General features: G+C 38.5%; 1 pseudogene; it reads left to right on the forward strand.

Moving 5' to 3' along the window:
* The first annotated feature begins 14393 nt into the window (after nt 1–14393).
* Nucleotides 14394–15452, forward strand: LOC116897203 (annotated as a pseudogene).
* The last annotated feature ends 899 nt before the right edge of the window (nt 15453–16351 follow it).

The following is a 16351-nucleotide window of genomic DNA, read 5'->3' on the forward strand; positions in this document are numbered from 1 at the left end:
AACAACAACAAAAGATTATTCTGCACGACACCATGATTATGTATCCACAGTGTTGGCCAAAAGTGTGAAATACTTGGTACTTTGCTGAGAATTGTCTCATTTTGATTTTTGAGCACCTCAGAAGCACAGTGGTGGCTCTTCGTGATCTTTGCTCTTTTTGTTTGTTTGTTGAAAATTTATTTATTTTATGTATGTGAGTACACTGTAGCTGTCTTCAGACACACCAGAAGAGGGCATCAGATCCCATTACAGGTGGTTGTGAGCCTCTATGTGGTTGCTGGGAATTGATCTCAGGACCTCTGGAAGACCAGTCAGTGCTCTTAACCACTGAGCATCTCTCTAGCCCTTTTGTTTCTTTTTTTTTTAAATTGAAATTAATTTTTTCAAATGATTTATTCTGATTAGTTTCCCCTCCCTCATCTCTGCTAATCCTCTCTACCTCCCCACTCTTCCAACTCCATGCCCCTCCCCACACACAGTCTCTCTCAAGGAAACAAATAAACAAAAATAAAACAAAACAAAACAAAGAAAAGGCATGAGAAAAACATATACAGTACACACACACACACACACACACACACACACACACACACACACCACACCCAGTAAAACAGAAATTGAAAACCATAATATATGAGCAAAAGACCAGAAGGTAAACAAAGAAAGAAAGAATGAATGAAAGAAAGAAAGAAAAAAGAAAGAAAGAGAGAGAGAGAAATGAAGAAACATCTCTAAAAGAAGTTAAATTGAAGCTTTTATGATCATCTAACTCCAAGGTCTTGCATTTACTAGACTTCTTACTACCTGTGTCTTAGGGTCCTGACCACTGCAAAACACCCAGAGTGGCTTCTGCTCTTCTAGCTAACATGAACATATGTATTTATTCCTCACCCATCTCACATGCTCTTGAGAATGAGAGGCAGGCATGCAAAGCTATGTTAGTAGGAAGGAACTTGAAGAGGATCCTCAGAGAATAAAGACTTCAGCAGACATACTAAAGAAGCATGGAGCGTCTAGAACAGGAAGGGGTGGCAAGAGGGGAGGAGATGGGAAAAGGAGCGGAGTGATTACCTTCCACAACCAGAAAGGCTTAGAATTCTGAAAGGGCAAGTGCAAATATCTCAGGAAGATGAGGTATCAGGAGATGGAGATCTAACACTAAACATTAAAATCTACAGTTCCTTATATGTAGAAAGTAGCTACTGTCCTCTGCAGCAAACATGATACTCTATTCGGGTCTTCCTGCAACAAGAAATATTCGGCAATATTTCACTGAAAGCAGAGACTTTGCTAAAATAAGTAAAGATAAAAAAGCAATAGTAAGTCCATGTAAAATGATTCCCAAAATAGAATCCCCTAGTCAATTCACATCACTCTAGGGCAAACTGCACACTGGAGTTCTAGTTCTGTTTTCCTTATCCTTGAATAGAAAGATAACTATGCTCATGAGAGAGCTGAAAAAGATATGACAAAATGCCTAAGAGCAGACAGCCCAAAAGAATATGAACAAGATAATACAAGCCTAGATGAAAACAGATAACTTGGAGATGTAAAACAATATGTTTATATATTGTCCTAATGACTACTTTATGAGGGGAGTTAAAAAACTTGCTTTGTAAAACAGAAAAGAAAATGCAAATAACAGCCACTGCGCCAATCTTAGAACAGGAGGGAGCCAATGACCATCAATGGGCTTTCAAGACGAACTATTCCATGGAAAGGCTAGGACGTAAACAGCGAGGGTTTGTGAACCATAAAACGTTTCAGAAGTGAAACAACATATAATTGGAAAGGTGAACTATATTAAAGGTTATTAGTCATACACTCCAACTAATATCCCTGGAAACAAAGAAAGCAAACTGATCAATGAAAAGGATAAATGATCAAACAAATGCAGTATGAAAACCTCCCATGTTGACCAGCCCAAATGCGCTGACTGAAAAGATCCACCACAGGCAGAGAGGCATGAGTAAGCTACAGATAATGCAGGACTGAAGGACTGAAGCCACTTCAAGGGAAACATTCCAAATACAAGAAGAACCCCCCCTCCGTTATCACACAGAAGACTGCTTTTAGAACACCCATCCTTATGAGCTTAATTACCCAGCATATGACGCCCATGAAAACTGTGTCCCTAGTTAGAACTATATTCCTCTGTGTCTGCCCTTTCTGCCTATCTTGGGATAAGAGGAAATTGTTGCATTAGGAAAACTCAACATTCAATCAGAGCTCCATCTATGTGGAACTCTATATATACTGTAGGCACACATACAGATGAAATGTACCTATCTGCATTATAAAGATAAATGCATCTTATCTATAACATTTTTTAATTCTTCAAGATCTCTGTAAACAGGTCTTCTCTAACAAGCATTTCCAAGCATTTATTTCAATATCAATCTCCGTGGTTAAGAAAATTTATTTTTACATTATGTGTATGAGTCTTGCACCTGCATGTGCCTGACCTGCGTGTGAGCTGTCCCCATGTAGACCAGAAGAGGATGTCTCATACCCTGATTGCAGTTACAGTCACTCCCTGTCATGTGGGTGCTGAGACTTGAACCTCTGCAGTAAATGCCGCATCTGTGAGGGGAGGGAGGTATGACTATTACTTCCCTTATTCTTTTACTTTTAATTAATTTTAGATCTTTATATTTTAATTTTTAAATCATGGCTTTTTGATAACTATCTTACAAAATTCCCAAACAATTAACAGCTGACTCTCTGAACTGGCTCAAGCAAACAGTTAGTAGCAAGATTTATCCACTGAAGACTCGCCCCAAGCACACCTAACCATTTGAACACCTCCCCTGCCTCTCAGCATCTTTCTTAAGAAAATTACATTTCCCAAAAACCTGACATTTACTATGACTAATTTACATAGGGAAGAAAACACAAAGATAAACCACCATGAATATATACTTTCATCAACAGAAACAAACATTACCATAATTCGTGACATTTTTTGTCATGTAGTATGATGGATGGAGTTGGGAAGAGAAAGAAGGAGGAAATGAGAAAGGAAAGAAGAAAGGGCATAGGGAAAGAGGAAATTTTTTCTCTAAAAATTTGATGATACAATTTTATTATATTTGAAATTACAATTGATTTTATCAATAGATAAAATAATTTAAAGATAGAATGTTTAGACTTTGTATTACCAAGAGGTAGTATATCTGAGAAAAGTCCTTTTAAGTCAAAGATAATGAAAACATTCAATATACTGGGAAAGTTTATAAAAGTATTTGATTTGATTTCCTCTCTTTGAGCATTTTAGAGATTTCCGGTTCTGTACTCTTTCCTTATAACCATCACTTCCATTATTTAATCTTCATTCCCAAGAAATACAACTTTTCATTCTTTCTGGAGAGGTGTGCTTTTGTGAGTGTTCAGTGGATAATTAAATGAGTTACGCCCCCAAACCTTCATATGTGGTTATTAATAAGCATGTTTCTTTGCCCCAAAGACTTTAAGTTCCATTAAGTCAGGGACTCTCTTACCCTGTTTACCACTGAGACACTATACCTCAAGTAGTGCCTGTTTGCAGAAGTAATCAATAAAACAATTTATAGATGAACAGGCAAGCATTTTAAGAGTCCCATGGGCTATAAACATAGAAGGGTAAGGACAGGATTCAAAAGGGAAAGCCATTCTTAGGGCCAACATCATATAAGGCATTGTTCTTGAGGAGTGTGAATTCTGACAGATGAATGTCACAGATCAATACTATGTTTACTTTGTGGTCTAATGGAATAGGGGTCAGCTGGACATTGTTCCCTTGGGCTATGGTATAATATGATTCTATATACTGTATTTCATGTATAGAAAGGCATTTGGAAGAAGAATGACACATAGCATATAGGATTATATTGTGCCGCCTTTCAGGGATATCGGTATCAGAGGGCAGACTGATTTTTCTGCCTTGTGAAAGTGCACTTGAAACTGTGTCTAGCTTATATGATTGATTAACAGATTAAGGGGCTCAATGAATGTAAGGGGTTGAGAAAAGTGGTTGCCCAGAATAAATGAGATAATAACAAAAGGTAATTTTGTTCTTTGTGTTTTCTTCTACATTCCCCAAACCACAAATCAATTCCATACTCAGATAATAGTATTCATATGAAAATGTTGCATCCATAACAATTAACATTTGTGGGGAGCCACTTTCTAGAGAAAAGTGTTCACAAATGCAATATTGATTCACCTCAGATTTGAAAAGATTCTATGAAAAAGTTTTCATTGTCTTTTATTTTTGAGATTGAGGAAAAAAATAAGAAAAGGATATTTAAAATAGTTTGTACAGCTTCACCAAGATAGAGAGATACCCAACCTCCTGGCTCCAGAGTTCATACCACTGAGTATTCTCAAACCAAAGCAAAACTCACAAAATCACTTGTCTGTATAGCTGAGAATTAGCAGGAATATAGGGAGCGACAGGCATGGGCACCTTCTACTTTGCAATCTTCTTGTTTTTCTTCTCTCCCACTTACAGAATTTAATGGGATCCAATGAAGACCTTTGTGTGTATTCATTTGGCTGTAACTACCAGTATCAATCCAGTCACACAATCGTGAATATGCCATTTGAAAACTGTGAGGATAGAGCCTTTTGAATAAGCTTCATGTGAAACCCAGTCCCTCCTGTATTATTTCTCCATCTTCTTCTCTGAGATTAAATCAATGGTTAATTCGTCACCTTGCCTTAAAGGGGTGTTCCAAAGCTCTTCAATTTCACTGGCATTTCTGTTCCCGTTATAAATGCCATGCCTCATCAGGGTCAGGTAATGAAATGTGATGTCATCTATTTGCTTGAGTTTTCAAGGGCAGTTGGTGAGACTGCTGCTGTATACACCTTATCCATCATCTTACATGGCCTTGACTAAACCAAGAACAGAGACTGCTGGTAATTTTTACCCTCTAGGCAAAGCCTGTGCTCAGTGCAGAATAGAGAAATGAACACAACAGAAAAATCATTCCTAAGAGATCTTGAAAGCACACCCACATCAGCAGGGTAACTTCTGGGTGTTTCTGGTTCTCTGTTTTACCCAACACATAAGAGTTCATAAAAACAAGCATTGAAATGTTTCTTTTTCCTATGAATCTTTATGGTCTTCTTTTAAGAGACTTAGAAAATTGTAGAAGTGAGAAGTGTAGAATTTATGGTTAATCCAGATTCTTTGACCTAAAGGTTACTGCAAACAATGTATGTGTGTGTATGTATGTGTGTGTGAACATGTGTGTCTGTTTGCATGTGTGTGAGAGAGTGTGTGTGTATGTGTATGTTGTCCTATTTTTTATACTTATAAATTTTTCAGTGCATGTGAACATATTTCACATTATATCAATTGTTATCCCTTGTGTGCGTAAACTACATGGTGCTAACTTTGTTACTGATAATTTTGAAATGTATTTTCTTCAGAATATATATGCTTGCTTGATAATTCCATTTAATACATGGAGTGCTTCTGACCATCTCCTGTTACTAGAGGAGAGTTTATTCAATCAACTCATCTGATTGCAACAATGTAGAATGTTGGTTTGGAAAATGAAATGATATACTAACTTTTTGAGTTTATGACTCAAGTAATCATGTGTCTATTAACTATTCTGTAGTCTTAAAATTGTACCTAAAGTGGAAAAAGCATCTCAGAAGTCTAAGATGTAGCAACAATTTTTTCTCTTTTATGGCTTTGTTAAGTGAGTCATCTTGCTTTTCACAATGCCCCACCTTAATCTATTTTATTTAAATTCTTTCTTTTAACCACTCTTATTTGTTTCCATCTATTTTGCTGTGCACTGTTTTCTCCTGAGACACAGTGAAAAGGGAAATCGTGCTCTGATCCACTCATACACTCTATCCGTAGCCCAGTGGGAGCTGCAAACTCACAATGGCGTGTTACTGCCTCACAATCGTGTCAGCATCTATCTATCACCACCTACAATGATCCAGAGAAACGCTTCGGCTTCCTCCATGATTGTAAACAATAGAATAATAAAGCAAAAGATGGGAAAACATCTTGAAAGAATACAGTGAAAGGATAACATTTCTTCCTTTCTTCCCGTGGCTAAGTCACCTGAAATCCTTACTGTTTGTCTATATTGGAATTATTTTTAGTTCTTCTTTCTCCTAAATCTGAGGGAGAAGCTGAGTTGCTTTGTGGCCTCAATGGCTAATCACAGTAGCTGTCCTCATCCCCAAAGGATGACGTGTTACCCTCCAGGTAAATGGATTGTCTGGCTATGAAAATAAGAGAGAAGATAAGACTAACCTCCATCCATTATAAATATAAAGCAGAACTGAAAAGGGGACATGGAGTAGAATCAGCCTACTTTTTCAAGAATTTAGGACAAGTATGTACTGGAGTTTCTCTGTAATGTATTTGTCAATTGTAACAGACCTTAATCATGAGTAGGCTGTTGTGACCCAAGTATATAAAGAAACTTAAGAAATTGCCCCAAATTGAGAAATTAAATGATACTTCAAGAAAAGAAAGTTCATTAGAATTCTTCTGTCATTTTTTTTCGAATTGTGTTGAGCACACTGAAATTGAAATCCAGATGCCTAGCAACTTCTCCAGTGGCAAGCAACGTCTGTAGATGACAGGAGCATGGCTACACAGGAGATGGTTAGAACTCATGTCCACCTTGCTTAGGACATGTTATGCTCATTGACCACAGACCTCAGCATCATTCCACTTTTCTAGGCTGTGACCTGGGTATAAGTGTGAGATTATGCAGTATCCGATGTCCTGTGATTCGCCATTTTTCACTCAGCGAAGAATTCCCAAAATTTGTCCATGTCCTGTTTAGGGAAGAAATATTTTGAAGCTACATGCTATTCTATTATATGTACCATCCATACTTTCTTATTTATTCATTTGGTGAAGGGATATAGAAATTGATTTTTTTTTTGGATGGGGTATTGATCAGACCCCTGTTCTCAACGGTTCCTCATATCTGTTTCCAAAGGTGTTTGGACAGCAAGCAAGTGCCAAAACACTTGTATTTATGCATTGCTTATTCTGTGCCTCCTTTGGAATTGTTCTATTAATTTCACTGAGCATCTTAGTGAAAACTTATTTCTAATTTTTGTCCAATAAATTAAATAACCCCACTTCATGAGGGTTGTGTTGGAGATTGGTGCTAATGCTTGGAATCTGCATGTCCAGACACCAAAGGTCCTTGTCCCCAATTTTTGATCTATCAATAAAAATGCCAGGAACTAATGGGCAAAGGGTAGGACACTGAGAATTGTGAGGGTAAGACACAAAGAGAATCAGAAGGTCCCGAGAAGAAAATTGAGACACGGTAGTGGCAGGAGATAAAGCCAACCAGCCATGTGAGTTTTCAGGCCAATGGCCACTTCCCCAATTGGGCCTTGGATAGCATGGGAAGGTTTAGGAGTGCCCAGCCCTTGAATTAGCCAACTGGGGTGTGTGTGTGTGTGTGTGTGTGTGTGTGTGTGTGTGTGTGTGTGTGTGTGTGTGTGTGTGTGTGTGTGTATGTGTGTGTATGTGTGTGTGTGTGTGTGTGTGTGTATGCATGTGTGTGTGTGTATGTGTGTGTATGTGTGTGTGTGTGTGTGTGTGTATGTGTGTGTGTGTGTGTGTGTGTGTGTGTGTGTGTTTCATTGGTGAATCCAAAGAGAGCCTGGGTGGGTGTCTGGAAGCACTGCCCACCCAGAGAATGAAGCAGGGTAGCTAAAAACCACACACAACAGGGTTATTTTACAGAATCTTTGCTTATTACTATCTGTGGAGCATCCTTACCTGTCTCTTTATGTTCATAGATTTGTGTTCTGGACAAAGGAGAGGCATCTCTCCTAGTCTTTATGAACTGGACTTATACCTATTCGCTCAGATAAGACTCTTGACCCTCTATCAGCTTATTTCCCCACAACAAAAGCAGATGGTTTAGGGTTGTATGTCCACTCTGATGAGTCATCTAGAAATCCATGTTAATCATCTGCCCAAACCACTGCCTACCTTCTCCCTACCTCCTCCTGCCCTATAGCTAGATTATGTAGACACTTTGGTGTTCTTGGTCAATGAGACAGTTGTTAATGTTTGGGGCAGTTCTGAAGAAGTAGAGGAAGAGGCCCATGATTGATGCTTTCTTTCCATACTAGGAAGCTGACTGGGATTTTCCATCCACTCAACTTGAGATACACATGGAAAGACAGTGACCTCAACGTGAGGCTGTCAGAAGCTCAGGGCCACTCTTTCCATTGCAAACATATTTACTCAGTGATATATTTGGACAAATTCCCTTTGAAGGAAATCAGAAAGGTCCATGATCCCAGACCGCTAAAGCCAACAGAGAGACACCAGCTCTCACTCACCAAGCCTAGGTAAGGACAGTAAGAAAGCGACCATCCACCAGCTACATTACAGTCTTCTTGCAGGAACTCAAACTTGCTGGACCCTCATCTCACATTTTCAATCTCGAGAAGTGGGAGGAAATGCATTTCTGTTGTTTGAGCAACTTGATCTTGCTATGGCCTGAGCTGACCAGGATAATATGGGTATGGTGAAGGTTGTAGTGTCTGGTCTTTCTTTTCTTTGGCACTTTTATAATGGTTCATTTTTTAGGCCAAATAGACAGAAAAATTATAGCCAAATAACGAAGCAACTATGTTCAACCTAAAATGTAGACATCACAACCTTCTAAGATGGCAAACCTTTAGGACCCAGGTGACAGAATGTAATGCAATTAGGGACGAAAGCAGTTCCTTCGTCATTCCCTGTGTATCAGACAAGAGCCCACAGATGCATGGCTGTTCCTTTGTGACAGTGAGATCACATAGCTTGTCTCTCTTATACACCCGAGCCAGGATAGGGAGAAAAAATGACAAGCAGTGGGAACATCTCCATTTATTTAAAATAAAATGTGTGGTGATTTAAATGAAAATGGCCCCCATATGTTCATTTGGAGTGGCACTAGAAGGATGGAGGAAGTTGTCACTTGGGGTGGACTTTGAGATCTCAGATGCTCAAGTCAGGCCCAGTGTGACTCTCTCATCCTGCTGTCTGATGATTCAGATATAAAGCTCTCAGCTACCACTCCAGCTCCAGGTCTATCTGAGTTCTGCCATGTTTCCTGCCATGGATGAAAGGGAACTGAACCTCTGAACGATAAGCCAGCCCCAATTAAACATTTCCATTTGTAAGTGTTGGAGTGGTCCTGGTGTCTCTTAGCACCATCAATAGAATTCTGAACACATGGGATTCCTAGAAATAAAGGGAAGAGAGGTTGGCAGGAAAGGGATATAAGGAGGATAGAGAGAGCAAGTTATTGGGGATAAGCAGACGGGAAGGTAAGACATGATGCTATTAGAACAATGGTGTCAATGGTCTCATTTGCACTCACTGGCTTTCCAAGGCCAGGTACTCTATTCATACTGTGAGAAGGTACAGCTTACATAAATGATCGATATTTATAAAATACAGCATATTACACAGACTTTTATAAGCTTGACCTAAAATGTAGCAATAGTGTCCCGATACTAAAGTTAAATAATTTTTAAACTTCATTTCCCTTATTATTTTTATAGACATCACAGTTTTCTCATCTACATTGAGTAACTTTGACAGTTATTTTTAGGGGAACCTCTGACATGACTAAGCAAGCATACATTTAAATTAAAAAAATTTCTATATAAATGTTTTAGTTTAGTCAGGATACACTTCTGCTGCTACAAGTATGAATCTTCCTACAAAACGATCTTCCAAGGAAGAAAAAATTAACAGAAAAAAATGCATTAAATGACAAGATAGGTGTTTATGGTAAAAGAGAGAAAAGGAATATGACAAATTACTGGCCAATCCTTTAAGAAATGTTCACCAAGGGGCAACTGATAACATATTGCTGACAAACCTGGAGTCACTTTTGGGGTAAAAGACTCATGCTTTCAGCATATTTCATAGGCATATCCATATCTTAGCAAAAATGTACTCATCTCTAGTGATTGCATCAAACAGGTGGTCACATACAGGAAAACAGTGACAGGGGGAGGCAGGTCTGTCCCATGTACAGAGAGTCCTTTTACTGACTAAGGCCATCCTGTTACTGATTCAAGAGATAACCCTGCTCAGGTTAACAGCAGAAAAGAGCTGATCACTGGAAGGTGGAGCAAGACTTCCTTCTCAGTCTCTCCCACATAAACTGAGGATCTCTACTTGCCTTATTGCTATCTGTCTGTCTGTCTGTCTGTCTGTCTGTCTTATGGCCTTATCTCACATTCTACTTAAAAATTAAATTCACTTCCTCTTTAGCGTTTCCTTCAGTCTCTGCTCGATTTTTTTTGTCCCTGCATTTCCTTTAGACTGGAATATTTCTGGGTTAGTTCTACATGAAGTCCCAGCTATACCACTCCTGGGCATATACCCCAAAGACTCTCTACCATATCACAAAGACACAGGCTCTACTACATTCATAGCAGCCTTATTTATAAAAGCCAGAAGCTGGAAACACCTCAGATGTCCCTCAGCTGAAGAATGGATACAGAAAATGTGGTACATTTACATAATGGAATACTACTCAGTTATTAAAAATGAGGGTATTACAAATTTTTCAGGCAAATGCATGGAACTAGAAAATATCCTCCCGAGTGAGGTAACACAGACCCAAAAGGACATACATGGTATGTACTTACTGATAAATGGATATTAGCCAAAAAGCTCAGAATGCCACAATACAACTCATAGACCATATGAAGCTTAACAAGAAGGAAGACCCAAGTGGATGCTTCAATCCCACTTAGATGGGGGAATAAAATAAGAATGGGACGCAGAAGGAGAGAGAGACCTGGGTGGAAGAGGGGCAGGGGAGGGAAAAAGGGGGTAAGATCAGGTATCAGTGGAAACAGAAGAGAAGCCCAGAAGGCCAGGAGAATGAATAGAAATATGTAGCAGTGTAGGATAGGGAACAGTAGCCACTAGAAAGTCCCAGACACCAGGGAAGCAAGAGGTTCCCAGAACCCAATGGGGATGACATTAGCCAAAATGTCCAACAGCAGGGAGATAGAATCTGAAAAGACCACCTCCAGTAGATAGATATGGCTCTCCGTTGTGGATGGGGCCACCATCTCAAAATTTTTAATTTATGTATATTCTTTAACATTTATAAATATTGGCTAAGATTTCATCTTTTTTATTTTATATATTTTTATTTACATTTCAAATGTTATTCCCTTTCCCAGTCTATAAACCACTTATCCCATCCTCACTCCCCCTTGTTCTAAGAGGGTGATCCCCCTCCCCAACCACCCACTCCTTCCTGCCTCCCTGCCCCGACATTCCCCTATAGTGGGGGTCCAGCCTTGGCAGGATCAAGGGCTTCTCCCCTTGGTCCCCAACAAGGCCATCCTTTGGTACAAATGCAGCTGGAACCATAGGAACTGCCCATGTGTACTCTTTGGTAGGTGGTTTAGTTCCTAGGAGCTATGGAGGTCTGGTTGGTTGATATTGTGGCTCTTCCTTTGGGGTATTATTATTCTTATGGGGATGCAAGCCCCTTCAGCTCCTTCAAACTCACATTTCTGGTCAATTTTCTTGCAAGAAAAATGTTATCAAACATGTTTAACCTCGAACATATTTTAGCTTTATTTTATGTCTCTGCGACACAAACATATACATTAAAATTTAAGTTTTAAAATGTGCACTATGGTCATCACATTGGAATTTTATCTGTCTTAAAAGAAACTTTAAATCATGAACTCTGCAGGTAAATAGCTGAAATTAAAATCTATACCAGGTGAGATAACCCATATCATATCTTCTCCTTTAACTCTAATATCCTAAGAAAAGGGATCAGGTTCATTCTGCTCATGGCTGTGACTCTATCAGATGCCTAATGACCAACCATACACTGCACATCGTGGGGTAAATAGAAGAACTCAGGATTTCTAGCAATTTTGCCATAAGTACTTTTAGAATTGATTTTCTACCTTATATTTTACCAATGAGTTTTATAATGTTAGACATGTAAAAGAGTTCTGTTTAGAAAATGTTACAGGAGGCAAAATCAAAGCAGTGGGAAACAATAGGGCAAGGTTGGATATAATGTTCCCATAGAGAAATGCAGAAGATGCAGTGCATGATGTTACTACAAATTCATGAAACTTCATGTGCTTTCAAGAAAACATGGAAATGATTTTATACAGGGAAACATGATCGAATGGTCATCAGATACATCAAGGCATTATGGCAAATCAAGTTACAGACTTTTATAGCAAGATGTAATATCCAAGAAGCTTTATTCTTTTTGTCAAAATAAAATAATTGACCTCAATTTCCTAAAGAGTTCTTATTCACTTACTTCTGGGTCTCACAAATGTTCTTTCATGTTGAATAGATGACTGTCAGAGTCCTTAAGATGGTGAATTCTAACAAAACTAGCTAAGGAAGTTTCCATAGAACTCTTTTAACATCAGCTTTAATAAAAGACTTAAAGCCCAGGATCAGATAGTTTTAGTGCACAATTAAACCAAACTTTCAAAGAAGAGTTAATACCAATACTTCTCAAATAATTCCACAAAATAGAAACAGAAGGAACATTGTCCTATTCATTTTATAAGACCATAGTTACCCAGATACCCAAAGCACATAAAGACTCAACAAAGAAAAGAATTACAGACCAATTTCCCTCATGAATACTGATGCAAAACACAGTCAATAATTAGAATCCAATAACACAACAGAAAGATCATCCACTATGATCAAATAGACTTCATTGCAAAGATTTGGGGATAGTTCACTATGTGAAAATCAGTAAATGCAATCTACCATATAAACAAACTGAAAATTAAAAATAAAACCCATAATCTATCTCATTAGATGCAGCAAAGGCCTTTGATAAAATCCATCACTCTTCAGGATAAAATTTTTGGAGATATTAGGAAAACAAGGAACATATTAAAACTAATTTACAGCAAGCTATAGTCAACATCAAATTAAATGAAGAGAAACTCAAACAATTCTACAGAGTTTAGGAACAAGTCAAGTTTGTCCATTTTCAACATATTTGTTCAATATAGTACTTGAAATTCTAGCTAGAGCAATAAGACAACTGAAGGGGATCAAGAGGATACAAGTTGGAAGAAATTTAAGGTGTCATTATTTGCAGATGATATAATAGTGTTCATAAATGGCCTATAAATTCCACCAGGGAATTCCTTCAATTGATAAATAATTTAAGCAAATCAAAACAACAATAAGAACAGCAACAACATCAACAACAACAAAAATCAGTAGTTCTTCCATATATAAATGACAGACTGAAAAAGAAATCAGGAAAATAACACCTTTCACAATAACCTCAAATAATATAAAATATCTTGGGGGGTAACTCTAACCAAGCAAGTGAGAGACTTATATGATTAAAAACTTCAAGACTTTGAAAAAAGAAATTGAAGAAGATATTAGAAGATAAATGATCTCCCAGGCTCATTGATCAGTAGTATTAATGGTTCATACAAAAGCAATCTACATATTCAGTGCAATCTCCATCAAAATTAGAACACAACTTTTTATAATTCTTAAAAGGACAATCCTCAACTTCATATCAAAAAGCAAAACAAACAAAAACAAACCAAGGATAGCTAAAACAATCCTGAACAATAAAAGAATTGTTAGATGTCACCCATTCCTCATTTCAAGCTGTACTATAGAGCAATAAAAATAAAAACTGCATGGTATTGGTACAAAAACAGTCACATGAATTAAGATAATTGAAGACCAGACATAAATCTAAACACATATGCACACCTGATTTTAAATAAAGAAGCCAGAAATGTAAACTGGAGAAAAGAATCTTCAACAAATGGTTCTGGTCAAGCTGCATATTTCCATCTAGACAAATGCAAATGGATTCATATTTACCAGCCTGTACTAATCTCATGTCCAAGTGGATCAAGACCTTAGCACAAAACCAGATACACTCAACTTAATAGAAGAAAAGTGGGGAATAGTCTTAAATGCATGAGCACAGGAGACAGCTTCCTGAACAGAATACCAATAGTTCAGGCACTAAGATCAAGAATTAGTAAATGGGACCTCATCGAATAGAAAAGGGTCTGTAAAGGACATCACCAATAAAAGACAAAGAAGTAGCCTACAGAATGTGAAAAAGTTTTCTACTAACTCCACATCCTAGGGCTAATAACAAAAATATATAACGAATTCAAGATACTAGATATAAAAAACAATAATACAATTAAAATGAGGAGCAGATCTAAATAGTGTTCTCAAGTTGAGGAATATTAAATGACTGAGAAACACTTAAAGAAATGTCCAGCCCCTTCTACTTGGTCACGTTGAGCCGCTCCCGGGCTTGGCATCCCTCCGCAGCCGCCATCAGCCTCACCACTATGGATCCCATAAAGTGAGCGAGCAAATGTGTAGGCAGGACCCGGCGTCCTGCACACCACAAAAATGCGTTTCCTGAGGGAGTGGGTGGAGAGCATGGGGGGTAAAGTACCACCTGCTACTCATAAAGCGAAGTCAGAAGAAAACACTAAGGAAGAAAAAAGAGACCAGACGACAGAGGACAACATAAAGACAGAGGCGCCATCGAGTGAGGAGAGCGATCTAGAAATTGACAATGAAGGTGTAATTGAAGCAGACACTGATGCTCCTCAGGAAATGGGAGATGAAAATGCAGAGATAACTGAGGCGATGATGGATGAAGCAAATGAAAAGAAGGGGGCTGCCATCGACGCTCTAAATGATGGTGAGCTCCAGAAAGCCATTGACTTGTTCACAGACGCCATCAAGCTAAACCCTCGCTTGGCCATTCTGTATGCCAAGAGAGCCAGTGTTTTTGTCAAATTACAGAAGCCAAATGCTGCCATCCGAGACTGTGACAGAGCTATTGAAATAAACCCTGATTCAGCTCAGCCATACAAATGGAGAGGGAAAGCGCACAGACTCCTGGGTCACTGGGAAGAAGCAGCTTTGCCCTGGCCTGTAAACTGGACTATGATGAGGGGCCCAGTGCAATGCTGAAGAAGTCCAGCCTCGGGCTCAAAAAATTGCTGAACATCGGAGAAAGTAGTGAAGAGCGAGAGATAAAAAACGAATAGAAAGGGTGAAGAAGGCTCGAGAAAGAGCATGAAAAAGCCCAAAGGAAGAAAAAAGCAGAAGACAATCTGGATCTCAGTTTGGCTCTTTCATGGTTTTCCAGGGGGAATGCCTGGTAATTTTCCTGGAGGAATGCCTGGAATGGGAGGGGCCATGCCAAATGGCAGAATGCCTGGACTCAACGAAATCCTCAGTGACCCAGAGGTTCTTGCAGCCATGCAGGATCCAGAAGTCATGGTGGCTTTCAGGATGTGGCCCAGAACCCATCAAATATGTCAAAATATCAAGAACAACCCAAAGGTTATGAATCTCATCAGTAAATTGTCAGCCAAGTTTGGAGGTCACTCATAATGTCAAAGCCCTTGCTGAATGAAGAACAAAGTTAGCTCACTTACTGGATGTTGCAATAATACAAACCAGTGTACCTCTGACCTCCTGGAGAGCTGGGGAGCTCAAGATAATCCCTACCCTGCATCATATAACTGAGGCATATTACAGTGGTTTGCCATTAGAGTGTTCATTCAGATAATGTTTTCCTATTAGGAATTACAAACTTAAAACATTTTTCAACCTTAAACATATTTTTTAAAAATTTAGGGGATGTCAATTCCTACATTTTTCTTTACTAATCTTTTTCGGTTTTTCCTTTTGAATTACTGGGCGAGGAAGGTGAATGTGGATGATTTACTGCTTTCATGAATGAAATAAAGATTTGTTAGTGGGAAGCAAAAAAAAAAAAAAAAAAAGAAATGTCCAAAGTCCTTAGCCATCAGAGAAATGCAAATCAAAACAACTTTGAGATTCATTCATTGACTAGGATGAATAACAAAATTGATAGATCATATCAGGGAAGACGTGGAGCAAGGAGAACACTCCTCTGTTGCTAGTGGAAGTGCGAACTTGTACAATCACTATGGAAACCAATATGGTGGTTCTTCAGAATGTTGGGAGTTGAGAAACCTCAAAATCCAGCTATCCTACCATTTGTCATAAGCTCAGGGGATACTTAATCCTCCCACAAGGACACTTTCTCTATCATGTTCATTGAGACTTACTTTACAATGGTGAGAAATAGGAAACAACCTAGATGTCCCTCAACAGAAGAATGGATAGAGAATATGTGGTATTTTTACACAATGGAGCATTACCTAGCTCTTAAAAAACAACATCATGAAATTTTCAGACTAAAAGGACTTGAAAAAGTTATCCTGAGTGAGATAACCCAGATCTAGAAAGACAAATATGTCCTGTATTCACTTATAATTGGACATA

This window comes from Rattus rattus, chromosome 3 (genome assembly GCF_011064425.1).
Source record: "Rattus rattus isolate New Zealand chromosome 3, Rrattus_CSIRO_v1, whole genome shotgun sequence".
NCBI classification, from domain to species: Eukaryota; Metazoa; Chordata; class Mammalia; order Rodentia; family Muridae; genus Rattus; species Rattus rattus.